We start from the raw sequence: 16,614 nt of genomic DNA on the forward strand, positions 1-16,614 counted from the left end.
ATGCCTGGGCGCAAAGGGTCTCTCAGGGGCCAATCAGCGCCTAGGTCCCGGTTGGGGGCGAGGCGCAAAGGGGGCCGGCGGGGGACGCAGCTGGGTGGGATTGGGGAGCGCCCCGCCCCGCCGCGGGACTGGGGCGGCGCGCTACCTCTGCGGAGAAGGATACGCGAGCGTTCCGGAGCCGGGGCGAGCAGCCAGAAGGCCCGCGGAGCCGCGCTGGGCCGCCCCGGTCCAGCTGAACCGGGGGCCGTGCCTGCCAGGCCGACGGCTCTGGCCCAGCCTGGCGCCAAGGGGTTCGTGCGCTGTGGAGACGCGGAGGGTCGAGGCGGCGCGGCCTGAGGTGAGGAGGGGCCGGGTGCTGGGCCGCGTAGCTGGAGGGAGAGGGTTGGTGTTTGCGGACGGGGTATTTGGCACTCGAGGAGACCTCCCTTCCTCCTGAGAGCAGCGCCCGGAACTTGTCAGCCCAGCCTGGAAATCCCCACATTCCTTCCCCTCCCGGCTCCCGCACCTCTGAATTCTACTTCCACAACTTTGTCACCTCGATTATCTCAGCCCTGAGTACAAACCTCACCCACGCGCACGCACGCACCCCTCTTACGCCCGTCCCGCAGAACGCCCTTCAAGAACAAACTCCCCTTTTTGTTACCAGATCCCACGTTTTTCCCAATCCCCTTTACATCTCCTCTGAAATTCTGTTCGCTCCGCACTTGTCTTTATTCTCGAGGTGGATTTCCCTTCCCCAAAGCCGTTTTTTCATCTTGAAATCGTAACGTTTCAACATTGTTGAAAGTTCACAATGCTTGTAAACATTATTAACGTTTCTTTCCTTCTTTTGATCTCTTCTATTAATAATTATCATTCCTAACGAATTCCACATCCCACTGTATCCCGAGGAGAACAAATCTGTTTTTAAAATTTTACCTCCTCCGACCTAAGCTTGAAGATAGTCCAGGAAGCAAGGGTCTGTCCTTCAGTGGATGAACAGCATTTTATTTCATAATCCGAAACTGAAAAAAAAAAATTACAGGTTAAAAATAAGACTTGTCACTTTTTTTTTTTTTTTTTTTTTGGCCTTCAGAAGGAAACGCATTTCGTGAAGTATATCAACAATTATACTGCCTTAAAATGACTAGTTATTAGAATTTCAGGGTGAATTTTCTGAAAGATTGTGGTATTTGCTTTTGTCAGTGCTGTTAACAAATCGTTTAAACTGTATGACTGCCAGCTTCAAGTTGGAACAAATCTTAATTTGAAATTACGAACTCAGATCATCAGTTTAGCTGTCTTATGTTAATTTCTTAAATTCATGTTAATTCCTATTTGGAAGTATTTTTGAACTATGAACTGAAATACTACATTTATAGAACCAACTTGCCCAACTATCTTTGGGGATAATCTTGAACATTTTTGATCTTGAGTGAAAGAAAAAATTACAGGAAGGAGAAAATGTCAAAAAGGACAAACTTTGTAGCGGGATTTTTTTTCTCATCTTAAGTATGTATTATTGACAATGCCAGTTTAATTTTCTCACAGGCCATTTAGATTATTATAAATACTGCCGCCACCTAATTTAATATAATATATTCTTATGTAACTAAAAATGTTCTCACTTTTATTTGTGAATTGCAGTGTTTTCAGTTTATTTAAATTTGTTTCCAAGGCTTTGCACTTCAGTTCAGTGTTAGGATGAAAGTTAAATACCTGTGAAGTAGGTGTTAAAATGTCCCCTTTATAGAGAAGGAAACAGGAGTCCCTCTGAAACCTAGATCTGTGTGACTCCAAATCCTGTGCTCTGAATCATTTTGTCATGTTGACACATTTCTCAAAAAACCCAGTGCCACAATTTGGATTGGGAACTTAAGGGCTACCCATAAATCCTCTACAGTGGCAGGAAGGGTTCCCCCCCTCCCTCTTTCAGAGCTGCTCATTTTAATGGGACTCAGAATTATCTGGCCCTAATATATTTGCAGCTTGGCTCCTGGAGAAGCATGGAATGTTCTCACAGCCATCTCCCTTTCTTTGATTGCAAAGGCAGAACGATCAGAGTTGAGGTTCCTATTGTGCTTTATTATTTTACACAGCAAATATTAAGCAATTACTACCTGCTATAGGAACTCACAAAGGTGCAGGAGATGTAATCAGGACCTTCAAAGAGTTTCTAACAATTGAATTGACAAACTTATACAAGAAAAACTACAAGGAATCAAAGCAGTTTTAATTAAATGCAGAGTGATGCAGAAAATCCTGTAGATGTTAAAATTAGGGAATGATCGTTTAAGGATTGGAATGAGCAAAGGATTTACCTGAAGTTGGCCTTGAAACCTGGGTAAGATTTGGATAAAGGGAAAAATGAAGAGAGCCCATTTATAATAGCGCATGGAGGACATAATATAGAATGGAGAATATAGAACATAATATAGGACTAACTTGTGGAAAGGATCAGCAATAACTAAGGTCTATTAATTAAAACAGGTGATATATAATTAGTACTTATGTTGTGCCAGTCACTGTTTTGAGCACTTTGCCCATATTAAGGCATTTAATCTTCATAATATTATGAAGTAAGTTTAATAATAATAGGATAATAATCTTCTTTTTACACTTAGGGAAACCCAGGCACAAGAAGGTTAATTAATTTGCCCAGCTAAGTGGTAGATCTAAAGGTCATACATAGACAGCCTGGCTTCAGAATCTGACCTCTTTACCATGATACATCCCACCCCTTCATCCAGTATACTTGAGTAAGAGTGAGTAGATAGAATAATAAGATCATACCAGAAAGTCTTTAAAAACCCACCCTTAATTGTCCACTAGGTGCCTCAAACTATGTTAGATTCTGAGGATATCAAGATATGTGAAACAATTACTGTGCAGCGTTCTGAATCCTATTAGGGAATGATGTGAGAGTACACTGAGAGCAAAGATGTTTATAAAGTGGGGGGAAATTCCATAGAAGAGATGATATTTCATAAGCAGTTTGTAGTGCACAGCAGAGTCAGGAAAGGCATTGTAGAGGCAAGGAATAATACATGTAGAAGCACAGACTGAAAGAACAAGGTATGTTAGAGGAAGTCTAGTGGTTTGCTGAGTCTACAGGGATGGTTAGTAGGGAGTGATGAAAGATAAGACCAAATTATAAATGGTGTGGTGTGGTCAAGCAAAATGAGAAGCTTAAATATTTGCTTTGCAATTTGGAAGCTACAAGAATAATTTCAGCATGATTGGAGTAAAAGCTAGATTGCTTGCAACTGCAAGCAGTTCTCTCTAGAAGTATAGTAGTAAGGTAGCTCGAGGGAGAAGTCAGAGGAAAGGATTTTTTTTTTTTTTTTTTTTAAGAATAGAGAAACTTGAATATTGGAAAAGATAGATTGGATAGGCACACCAAAGCCAAAATTTTAGGTTCGTAAATAGTTAAAATATTTGGCATTATTATTCACCCTTTAAAAAGCTGTTGAGGAAAAGAATGACAGGTTTAGTTACGTTTTAGAGAGAGTGATCCACCAACAATGTTGAGAATGCTTGGGAGGGGGGAAAACAACCGGAAGCAGGAACACAGATGAAATTATTGAGTTGATCAATGTCCAAATTAGGTTAGTTTGTGGTAGAGGGTAAAAAGAAGAGACGGGTGGAAAAGATATTATGGGAAAGAAGACAGGGTAAGATTTGTAACTGAGAAAAGCTAAAATGTACGGGATAAATGAGAGAAATGATAGACTCCACTGACTTAGGCAATTGAAGAGGGTAAGTTGTTTGTAGATAGGGAAAAACTGTAAGTCCTTGTGACTTTTTAAAGTGTGTGGGCATTCATCCCATTACTGGGCATATACCCAAAGGATTATAAATTATTATGCTATAAAGACACTTGCACACATATGTTTATTGCGGCACTATACACAATTGCAAAGACTTGGAACCAATCCAAATGTCCATCAATGATAGACTGGATTAAGAAAATTGGCACATACACACCATGGAATACTATGCAGCCATAAAAAAGGATGAGTTCATGTCCTTTGTAGGGACATGGATGAAGCTGGAAACCATCATTCTGAGCAAACTATCGCAAGGACAGAAAACCAAACACCGCATGTTCTCACTCATAGGTGGGAATTGAACAGTGAGAACACTTGGACACAGGGTGGGCAACATCACACACCAGCCTTTCATGGGGTTGGGAGATGGGGGAGGGATAGCATTAGGAGATATACCTAATATAAGTGACGAGTTAACGGGTGCAGCACACCAACATGGCACATGTATACATATGTAACAACCCGGCACGTTGTGCACATGTACCCTAGAACTTAAAGTGTTAAAAGTGTGGTCATTTATGTGTATATGTGTTCATGAGCATGTATCTGTGTGTATTGGTTTTAGACCTCTTAAATTGATAAGACTCGGAGACAGAATAAGAAGATGAAATGTAACTGGAATTAAAAGAAAGATCCAAGCCGGAATTCTTGAAATTATTTTGTTTGAAGGTAGTAGTTGAAGTCATATGTCTTCAAAGAAGTTGGTATTTAAAAAGAAAAGTTGATGCCCAATACTTTTATCTTTTGCTGCCTTCATAGCCTGGAGATAAAAGCTAGCAGAGAATTCAGCAAAGGAGACAAGAAAGAGGATAAAGGAAAGAATTCAACTACATTATTTGGTTACATAGAAACTGATGTAGCTCTTATTCACAATCAATCAACTAATTAATTTCTTATTAAATCTTACTAAGACATACCAGATAGCCACAGTTTAAAAAAAAAAAAAAAAAAAAGAGACTGTAGCCATTTTGACTATGTATATCACAAGTGTTTCTGAAGCCTTTCACAACTGTTGTTTTGTACCATTGATTTAATTGTCTATTCATTTGCCAATCAGTGCTATGTTTACCTTTAGACCTTTTTTTTTTTTTTTTTTTTTTGGGCGAGACCTCTTTTTTGAGACACAGTCTCGCACTGTCACCTGGGCTGCAGTACAATGGCACAATCTTGGCTTCTTAGTTTACTGCAGCCTCTATAGTCCAGGCTCAAGTGATCCTCCCACCTCAACTTCTTAGGTAGCTGGGATTACAGGCATGCGTCACCATGCCCGGCTAATTTTTTTTTTTTTAATTTTTTATAGAGATGGGATTTTGCCATGTTGCTTAGGCTGGTCTGAACTCCTGGGCTCAAGAAATTTACCTACCTCGGCCTCGCAAAGTGCTGGGATTACGGGCGTGAGCCACTGCACCCAGCCTTCTGTTACATTTTCTAATTAGTTATTACTGGTATGTAGGAGAGTTTTTTTTTTTTTTTTTTTTTTTTGGAGACGGAGTTTTGCTCTTGTTGCCTGGGCTGGAGTAAAATGGCGACATCTCGGCTCATTGCAACTTCCGCCTCCTGAGTTCAAGTGATTCTCCTGCCTCAGCCTCCTGAGTAGCTGAGATTACAGGCATGTACCACCACTCCCGACTAATTTTTATTTTTAGGAGAGACGGACTCCATGTTAGTCAGGCTGGTCTGGAACTCCCAATCTCAGGTGATCTGCCTGCCTCGGCCTCCCGCAGTGCTGGGATTATAGGCATGAGCCACCGCGCCAGCTGGAGAGCTATTTTTTGATGATGTTTTGTTTGATTACTATGTTAAATTCTTAATAGTCCTAATAGTTTGTCATGTGATTCTCACTCTTTCTTGATAGATGATCATATCATTCACAATTTGTTTTCCGTTTTTAGATCTTATTTATTATATTTTTGCTTAAGCCCTTTGGAGCAGTGGTGAATAAGTGATGACTTCAAGCATCTTGTCTGAATCCTGACATTAATAGGAATGCTTCTGATTTTTATCTGTAAACCTATAGATGCTTATTATAGGTTTCTTTCTTCTTTTTTTTTTTTTTTTTGGAGGCAGAGTCTCACTCTGTCACCCAGGCTGGAGTGCGATGATGCAATCTCAGCTTACTGCAACCTCTGCCTCCCGGGTTCAAGCAATTCTTCTGCCTCAGCCTCCCAAGTAGCTGGGACTATAGATGCCCACCACCATGACCAGCTCATTTTTGTATTTTTAGTAGAGACAGGGTTTCACCATATTGGCCAGGCTGGTCTGACCTTGTGATCCACGCGCCTCAGCCTCCCAAAGTGCTGGGATTACAGGCGTGAGCCACCACGCCTGGCCTTACAGGTTTCTTATAGTAGTACCTGTGGCAGCAACAGCAAAAGCTGCACTAATAACAGCTGTTAACCTTCTATTGAGTAGTTACAATGAGCCAAATGATTCTAAGCGCTTTATGTATATTGAGTTATTTAATCATAACATTCCAAGATGGGTAGGTGGTGGTGGTACCCCATTTTTACAGATAAAGGAAATAAAAGTGAAGGCTATTTAAAAACTTGCCTAAGATGTTAAAATATAGGGCCTGAAATTTGAACACAGGCAATCTGGTACTACAGTTCCTGTATCTTCTTTGTTATCCTTCACCAAGGTAAGGATGGTCTCTTTCAGTCTTAGTTTTCTGACACTTTGTTGTTATTTTTAAGTTTTAAATGAACAGTTGTTGAATGTCGAGTGTTATCAGATGCTTTTCAAACATCTGTTGGAATGACCCTGTCATTTTCCTTTGATCTGTTAATATAGTAATTAGCAGTATCTTTTCTCACTTTGAACTGTGCTTGTTATTTTAGGCTAAATACTTCTTAGCATTCACACTTTGGTTTTGTTTTCAAATCTATTTAGGCTTTTCTCTGCCCACACTACGAAAAAAATGTTAAAGGCAGTTTTTCAGGCCAAGGAAAGTGATACCAGATGAAAATATGGATCTATAAAAAGGAATTAAAAGCTCTAGAAATGGTAACCACATGAGTAAATATGTGACAGTCTCACTCTGTCACCCAGGCTGGAATGCAGTAGTGCAACCACAGCTCACTACAGCCTCGACCTCCAAGACTCAAGCCTCCTAAGTAGCTGGGACAATAGGCATGCACCACCACAACTGTCTAACTTTTTATTTTTTGTAGAGGCGGGAGTCTTACTATATTGCCCAAGCTGGTCTTAAACTTCTGGGCTCAAGTGATCCTTCTGCCTTGGCCTCCCAGAGTGATGGGATTACAGGTGGGAGCCACCAATGTGAAGTTTTAATATATGCAAAAGTAAAATGTATGCTAAAATAACACAAAGGTCTGAGGGGAGAAATGGAAGTATACTATTGTATACTGTGCATGAGGTGACATAATATTACTTGAAGATAGATTGTGAGAAGTTAAAGATGTACACTGTAAACCTAAAGCAACCAATAAGAAAACAAAGAATTATAGCTTATTATAATGCTAACAAGGAAAAGAAAATAAAAAATAATGAACAAATATAAGTGCAGAAAAGTAAATAGGAACAAAGAACAATCAAGTAGAAAACAAATATGAAGCTGATAGCTTTAAACCTAATCATATCACAAATTATATTAAATGTAAATGGCCTAAACATCCAATTGAAAAGCAGAGATTATCAGATTGGCTACAATCACATGCAGCCTACCCCCTACCTGTGCCACTTAAATATGAAAAAACATACAGATTAAACAAAAAAGAATGGGAGAGGATATATCATGGTAACAGTAATCAAAATAAGACAGAATTGGCTATAGTAATATCAAAGTAGATTTGAGAGAATATTGCTAGTGGTAAAGAAGGGTGTTTCCTAATGATAAAGGGGTCAATTTATCAAGAGGATCTACCAAATAACATAGTTTCAAAACACACAGGGTAAAAACTGCAAGGAGAAATAAATACACAGTTATACTCAGGGATTTCAATATCCCTTTTGAACAATGATAGAAAATCAGTAAGGATATCTAAGATTTGAACACTATGAGCCAAATTCATGTGATGGCCATTTATGTAACACTCTACCAGCAACAGCAGTGCTTTTTAAGTGCACACAGAATATTGATTTCAAGATTTATAAGGCTACAGTCATCACGACAGTGTGGTGGTAGCATTTAAATAAGCAAATTGATCAGTGAAACAAATGGAGTAGGAGTCAACCTACCTTCTGTTTTCGTAAAGTACTGTTAGAACACAACCACCCCTGTTTGTTTATGTATTTTCTGTGGTTGCTTTTGTGTCATAACAGTAGATTGGTAGCTCCAGTAGAGACCTTATGGCTCACAAACCTAGAATATTTACCCCCTCGCTCATACATGAAAAGCTTGCCCACCCTGGAATTGAGAGTACCCAAATAGACCCACACCTATGTGAACAGCTGATTTTTAACAAAGGCGCAAAGGCAATTCACTTGAGAAAGGATAGTTTTTTCAACAAATAGTTTTGAAATAATTATCCATATATATATTAAATAACTCAAATTTCAGCTTGACACCATACATAAATATTAACTTAAAATAATTGAGACCTGGCCGGGCGCGGTGGCTCAAGCCTGTAATCCCAGCACTTTGGGAGGCCGAGACGGGCGGATCAGGAGATCGAGACCATCCTGGCTAACACGGTGAAACCCCGTCTCTACTAAAAAATACAAAAAACTAGCCGGGCGCGGTGGCGGGCGCCTGTAGTCCCAGCTGCTCGGGAGGCTGAGGCAGGAGAATGGCGTGAACCTGGGAGGCGGAGCTTGCAGTGAGCTGAGATCCGGCCACTGCACTCCAGCCTGGGCGACAGAGCGAGACTCCGTCTCAAAAAAAAAATAAATAAATAAAAAAAAAGATAATTGAGACCTAAATGACTCTAAAGCTATAAAACATAGGAAAAACCCTTTTTGACTTTATTTTTGTTTTTTATTTTTTATTTTTTTTTTTGAGAAGGAGTCTCACTTTGTCACCCAGGCTGGAGTATAGTCGTGCTATCTCTGCTCACTGCAGCCTCCTCTGCCTCCCGGGTTCAAGCAACTCCCCTGCCTCAGCTTCCTGTGTAGCTGGGACTACAGATGTGCACCACCATGTCTGGCTAATTTTTAAAATATTTTAGTAGAGACAGGGTTTCACCATATGCCCAGGCTGGTCTCAAACTTCTGAACTCAGGTGATCTACCCACCTCGGCTTCCCAAAGCACTGGGATTACGCCCTTTGTGATTTTAGATTAAGCAAAGACTTCTTAGATACATCAAAACCACAAATTGATGAACTTTATTAAAATTAAACCTCCTGTTTTTCAAAAGACACTGTTAAAAGAATGAAAAGGCAAGCATACAAGAAAGTAACGCAAAAATCCATTTTCTAATAAAGGCCAGAGTATCTTCTTAGAACTTTCAAAACTGAATAAGAAAACAGGAAACCCAGTTGATCAATATGTTTGAACAGACACATCACCAAAGAACATATAGCCAAGCACACACCTGCCATAGGGCCTAGCCATTCCACTCTTTACTTACCTTTTATTTTGGGGACATAGACTATGTGTTAGTTTCCTAGAATCTACTGTGATAGAGCATCCCTTTGTTACAGTCTCCCTTATCTGAAATACTTAGTAACAGAAGTATATTGAATTTTGGATTTTTTTTTCAGATTGTGTTATATTTGCATTATATACTTAGAGTTGAGCATCCCAAATCCTAAAATCTGAAATCCAAAATGGCAGAGCGCAAAACGTTTTGGAATTAGAGCATTTCAGTTTTCAGATTTGGGGTGTTCAACCTGTACCACAGATTGGGTGACTCAAAGTAACAAATTTATTCTCTCAAGGTTTTGGAGGCTAGGACTTAATGTAACACAGAAACTCTTTCATGTTTCTGTGAATCTTCCTTTGCCTCTCCTAGCTTCTGGTGGTAGCCATCAGTCCTTGACGTTCCTTAGCTTACAGCTGCATAACTCCGATGTCTGCCTCTGTATTCACATGGTATTCTTCCTGGCTCTGTCTCTTTAAAGACACCAGTCATATTGTACTAAAGGCCTATTATACTCCAATATAACGTCCAATTAAATCTGCCCATAGAGTAACATTTTGTGGTACTGGGGCAACATGTCTTTTTCGGGGAACAATTCAGCCCGTAACAAACAACAAGAAAATTAAGTTAATTGTATTGTATTTAGAACAGGGATTGGCAAACTATAGCCCGTAAGCCAAATCCAGCTGCGGCCATTTTTGTAAATAAAGTTGCATGGGAATATAGCTATGCCCAGTTAATATTTACATGTTGTGTGTATGGCTGCTTTTGCACTTTAATAATGGAGTTAACTAATTGCAAGAGAGAACTTAAAGCCCGCGAAGCCTGAAATATTTATTGTCTGGCCCTTTACAGAAAATGTTTGCTCGCCTGTTTTAGAAGGTGTTAAGTGTTGTAGGGAAAAAACAAACAAACAGGAAAGGGGTGTAGGCAACACAGGGTGGTTAGGGAAGATCTCTATAAGGAGGTGAATTTGAGCAAAGGCTACAAGGAATTATTCCATATATGTTAATATTTACTTAGGAAGATGTCCACTATATAGTGTTAAGTGAAAAATGTTATAAAACATTTCTCACTTAATATGATTTCATCTTTGTAAAATAGGAAAGTGTATATTTATACAATATAAAGTTATATAATACATGTACAGAAAATTTTGCAAGAATATCCACCAGAATGTTCATAGTGGTTATCTCTTGGTGGGATTATAGTGCACTTTCACATGGCATTTTTTCAATTTCTTTTCGTTAGACATTTAAAAAAATATTTTTATAAATTTAATTCCTTATGTGTTATTAAGTTATATCAAAGGCTTAATGTGTATGAAACAATAATGGAAGATTCAACTCCTTGCCTAAGTTTCAAGTTACTTCAAAGAGGAGCACTAGTACTTAAGCTAGAATTTAAGAGAACAAATCTTAAAATGAATTTTTATCTCTGGTTACATAGAATAGTTGTTAGCAGGCTTAATTTAGTGTTAGTAGAAGAAAAAAGATGTGATTGTTAAAGAACTCCTTCTGTCATAAATGTTCCTTTCATGTTTCTGTGACATTACATAGACATCAGGGAAGTTTGCATTAGGTGTGGGTGAGCCAATAATGTTTGCAAGTATATATCAAATCATAGCAGTATGGCTGGGCGTGGTGGCTTATATCTGTAATCCCAACACTTTGGGAGGCCGAGATGGTCAGATCCGCTTGAGTTCAGCCTGGGCAACATGGCAAAACACTATCTCTACTAAAAATTTAAAAATTAGCTAAGCATGATGGTGCCACGTATAGTCCCAGCTACTTGGGAGGCTGAGGTGGGAGAATTACCTGAGCCCGGGAAGTTGAAGCTGCAGTCAGCTGTGATTGTGCTACTGCACTGGAGCCTGGGTGATAGGAGTGAGACACTGTCTCAAAAAAAAAAAAAAAAAAAAAGCACTAGGATATTTGATTACTCTTATACAAGTGTTTATGGGTTTATTTTATTCTGAAGCTCAGAACATATCTAAAGTGGGATACTTACTGCAAACCCGAAAGCCTAAGAACAGACGGGGATTTTAAAAGTATACATATTGTGTAATAAAATTATCAAAGCCAGCCTTCTGAACAAGACTCTCCTCTCTTTACAGTGAAACCCAATGGAAAAAGCATGACATTTAGAAGCAGAAGACTTGGCTTCAAATCCCTACTCCTTCACTTAGTGATTTTGTGATTTGGGTAAGTAATTGGTCTTGTCTGAATTTTTGATTTTTTGTTTTGTAAAGTTCCAATAAATAATCCCTGCCCTACTCACCTAATTCTTTAGGATATTAGGAGACTAAAGTAAAATAATTTATTTGAAAACATTTTGTGTAATATAAAATAGTATCCCAGTGTTAATTGTTATGAACTCATAATTGATACTAATGGAAGAAAACAGAATGTGGATAATTGGATAATTTAAAAACTAATAATTAGTTAATTTAGTGCAGGTATTACCAATTTCTGGCAATTCATTCACAGTAACACTGTACCATGAAAGATATATAGAAATTTTCTTCATCTTGATCCCCACTCAACTTACTCATTCAACAAGCATTATTTGGCCTTCTATTTGGCAATTTTAGTTCATATACTATTCTACAATTGTAATAGTAATGTTACCATAGTAATAAAGTTTATATTGACATGCAATGTAATTTTCACCTGCAATGTAAATCTAAGTATATTCATGCTTTTTATTTCATCCTTAGGTTAAGTTAGAAAATGAAAAAAAATCACAATCCATAGGTGACAAAAATAATTTATAAGGTTTTATAAAAACCATTAAATATTTATCAATTGTAACTCTACTGCTTTTTCTCCCATTTGAGAAAATATATGGAAATGAAACGAGAATGAACAACTATAGGGATAATCTTGAATTTGTTCTATTTTAAGTAAATCATTTATAATCTTTGTTTCTCTAACATTAAAAGTAGCAATACTTGTTATACATCGTCTAGCTCCTTTCTGCACACTACCATGTTATATCACCATAGTTGAGGAATGATTACAGCATTTGGTTTTCAGAAATAATCTTTCCTGTATTTATGGTTACTAGTTAGGTTTTGGCTTCATAGAAGCTTCTCAAGTAACCTGCAGATTTCAAGGAAGGATAGTGTATACAATGTATGGTTATAATATATGCCTAGAAAACTCTGCAAGAGGTGAGGCAATAGTGCTATTAATAGAATTTTAAATTAAGTATTGGTGTCAACAGAAGGAAAGGAGGGAAAAAATAAGCAAAGTACTGTCAATTCTGTCTTTTTTTTTTGAGATGGAGTCTCACTCTGTCGCCCAGGCTGGAGTGCAGTGGCGTGATCTTGGCTTACTGCAACCTCCGCCTCCCAGGTTCAAGTGATTCTCCTGCCTCAGCCTCCTGACTAGCTAGGACTACAGACACACGCCACCGTGCCCGGCTAATTTTTGTATTTTTACTACAGACGGGGTTTCACCATATTGGTTAGGCTGGTCCTGAACTCCTGACCTTGTGATCCGCCTGCCTCGGCCTCCCAAAGTGCTGATATTACAGGCATGAGCCACTGCACCCGGCCATAATTCTGTCAATTTTTAAACAAGCCCCAAGTGAAGTTAAGTGTATTGCATAAAATATTTTATATAGTGTTACTGTGTCTTCATCTCTTAGGTTTGGACTATGAAATCAAGTCCCGTAATAGATGTTTCTTCATCACCTCTTCATGACAATCTTTTAAAAGTTAGGAAAGATTACTTTCTAAATGTGAAATGTGAAATCTACCTTTGCCTAGTTCCCTTTACTTGTGTTCCATGGTACTACTCAAACAAATCTAATTGCTTTGAAGTAATCATAAATTCTTCATGGACCTCTTGTTCTGGAGCAGCTTTGTTGCAAGAATATAGTACCTTTGGTTTAGCACAGTGACTCGCACCTGTAATCCCAACACTTCAGGTGGCCAAAGAAGGAGGATTGCTTTAGGCCAGGAGTTTGGGACCTGCCTGGGCAACATAGTAAGACCCCCGTCTTTACAGAAAATTTTTTAAAAAATTAGCTGGGCATGCCTGCAAGCTGTTACATGATTAGGGAGTGCGTAAAATCAAGTTAGTATGTATATTTAATAAAACAATATTGTGTTCCAAGTGTAGAACTAGGAAGCCATTTCTCAAGAAGAGTTAATAGTTTTATTTAGAAGAAAAAAATTACACATTAAGTATTTTGCCTTTAATAATTGTAGCTTTTCTTTTAGGTTCAGAGAGTACATGTGCAGCTTACATGAGTATATTGTGTGATGCTGAGGTTTGGAGTATGACTGAACTGTCACCCAGTTAGTGAGCATAGTACCCAATAGTTTCAACATTAAGTATTTATTTATTTTATTTATTTTTTGAGACAGAGTTTCACTCTGTTGCCCAGGCTGGAGTGCAGTGGCGCCATCTCTGTTCACTGCAACCTCCGCTTCCCGGGTTCAAGCGATTCTCCTGCCTCAGCCTCCCAAGTAGCTAGGATTATAGGCGCCCACCCGGCTAATTTTTGTATTTTCAGTAGAGACGGAGTTCACCATGTAGGCCAGGCTGGTCTAGAACTCCTGACCTCAGATGATCCACCCATCTCGGCCTCCCCAAAGGCTGGAATTACAGGCGCGAGCCACCGCACCTAGCCAACATTAAGTATTTTTTAATTTAAATTTATTTTTTGCATAAGTACTAAAGATTCACATGGTCAGCGTTCGAAGGCTGCAGAGTATATGGTGGAAAGTCTCCCTCCCACCCTGATCTCTCAAATACCCTGTCACAGCCAGTATTTGAACTTTTATCCTCCTAGAGATAGTGTATGCATATATAAAGAAACGAATGTGTGTTTTGTTTTCTTGTGTGTTATTTTGCCCGCAAATAACAGCATATGCATTGTTCTGTACCTTAACAATGTAACAGTGTATTTTAGATAACTTTATGTTTCTGTACATATAGAGTGTCTTCTTTTTTTTTTTTTTTTAATGGCTACAAGTATTTACATTTACTTGGTTTTGGTATACCATAATTTAGTGTCCCATCATAATTAGGTTTTTTCAGTCTTTTACTATTAAAAACAATGCAGTGAATAACTTTGTACCTGTGTTGTTTTATTCATATCTATAGGATAAAGTAGAATCATTAGATTCAAATGTGTGTGTTTTAATTTTGATTGATACTGCCAAACTGGCTCTCTGCCTTGTTTGGGTAGAGCTTTTTTCTTTGTTTTTAAGTTAAGTCTAATTTACAAACAACAAAACTGACAGTTTTTAAAGTGCACAATGTATTGGGAAGCCTATGCCAATTTACACTATAACCTGTAGTGTGTAACAATACTTTTATTGCTTAGTTTCATAACACCCTGTTGATACCTTTTGGGTTTTTATATTTTACCAACAATAATATGTAAGAATGGTATTGGGATGATTTTTGATTTGTTTACCTTTTTTTACATACTGTAAAATAGAACTCATAAGTGTACAGCTCAGTGAGTTTATCACTGTCCAGATCAAGATAAAGAACATGCTCGGCACCCAGAATGTCCCCTTTTATACACTTCCTCACAATAAACAACTGCTCTGACCTCTGTCACCAAACATGGTAGACTTTTGCCTCTTTTTGAACTCCTATAAAATAAATTATACAGAGCATACTTTCCTGCCTTTTTTCTCTTTTTAAATTTTTTTGTAGAGTCAGGGTCTCACTATTTTGTTCAGACTGGCCTCAAACTCCTTGCCTCAAGCAGTCCTTTCCCCCAGCCTCCCAAAGTTCTGATAGTATAGGTGTGGGCCACTGCGTCCAGCCTGTCTGATTTCTTTCATTCTGTATTATATGTGCGATTCATACATGATGCATGTATCTGTTATTCTTTTTCATTGCTGCGATTCAGTTACTTGAATATACCATAATTCGTCCTAGTGTTTAAATAGATATTTGGTTGATTTTATTTTTCATCTATTTTGAATAAAACTTCTGTAAACATTCTTGTACATGTCTTTGGAGGTATTAAGCACTCATTTCTTTTGGCTCTACTGTATCTGGGCAGATTTTGTTTGTTTTTAAGGTCTAATTTATAAACAATAAAATTCACCATTTTTTAGTTACAACTTGATAGGAAACTCATGAGTCTAACATTTCTGCATTTCTTATCAGCAAAAACCCTGATGGCTGCCTTTTTTCTGAACTTTGTTTTGAGACGGAGTCTTGCTCTGTTGCCTAGGCTGGAGTTCAGTGGCGTGACCTCAGCTCACTGTAACCTCCGCCTCCCGGGTTCAAGCAGTTCTCTGCCTCAGCCTCCTGAGTAGCTGGGATTACAGGCGGCCGCCACCACGCCTGGCTAATTTTTGTATTTTTAGTAGAGACAGGGTTTCACCATGTTGGTCAGGCTGGTCTTGAACTCCTGACCTCGTGATCCACCTGCCTCAGCCTCCTAAAGCGCTGAGATTATAGGCGTGAGCCACCATGCCTGGCCAACTTAACCTTTTAAAGAATGTTGGAAGGTAGACTCTCAGAGCCATGAAGCAAAGGACAGGTTTACTTACAGTCTTCAAAGATAGAGATAATGTCTCCCTCTAGAGTAAACGGCAGATATGCTTCCTGCACATTTTTCAAGTCTGGGGTTACTTAAGGTCTGTCTTTCTTTCCTGTGAAATAGCCTGTTCAGGTGTCATCTGACTTCACAACGCCCTGTGGCAGTTGGGACTCAAGCAGCTGGCACAAGAAAATGCTGATACTCTGACTACTGTTATGAGTAATACAGTCCTTTGTCTCTGACTCAAAAATGTCATGCCTTTTGCCAGTATCCATGACACTGTGGTAGGCTGATTTGTTAGCTTGAAAGTAAGGTAAAATCTCAGTGCCTTTGAAATAGTTGACACAGGATTCAGTGGATTTTGACAAATGTAGTCTTTTTTTTTTTTTTTTTAAATAGAGTCTCTCTTTGTTGCCCAGGCTGGAGTGCAGTGGTGCGATCTCAGCTCACTGCAGCCTCTGCCTCCCAGGTTCAGCTCACTGCAGCCTCTACCTCCCAGGTTCAAGCAATTCTTCTGACTCAAGCCTCAGTAGCTGGGACTACAGGCATACACCACCACACCTGGCTCATTTGTGTGTGTGTGAGAGAGAGAGAGAGAGACAGAGAGACAGACAGACAGGAGTCTTGCTCTGTTGCCCACACTGGAGTCCAGTGGCGTGATCTAGGCTTACTGCAATCTCTGCTTCACGGGTTCAAACGATTCTCCTGCCTCAGCCTCCTGAGTAGCTGGCATCACAGA

General features: G+C 39.0%; 1 protein-coding gene across 2 annotated transcripts in view; it reads left to right on the forward strand.

Moving 5' to 3' along the window:
* Positions 1-102: 102 nt before the first annotated feature.
* Positions 103-16,614, forward strand: part of IL6ST (interleukin 6 cytokine family signal transducer) — a 57,634-nt gene continuing 41,122 nt past the window's right edge. For both annotated transcript variants that reach the window (XM_007972856.3, XM_073014759.1), the window contains exons 1-2: positions 103-337; positions 11,467-11,554. The gene's annotated coding sequence lies outside the window, so the exon portion shown is untranslated. The remainder of the gene's footprint in view (positions 338-11,466; positions 11,555-16,614) is intronic.

Source organism: Chlorocebus sabaeus, chromosome 4, assembly GCF_047675955.1.
Source record: "Chlorocebus sabaeus isolate Y175 chromosome 4, mChlSab1.0.hap1, whole genome shotgun sequence".
NCBI lineage: Eukaryota > Metazoa > Chordata > Mammalia > Primates > Cercopithecidae > Chlorocebus > Chlorocebus sabaeus.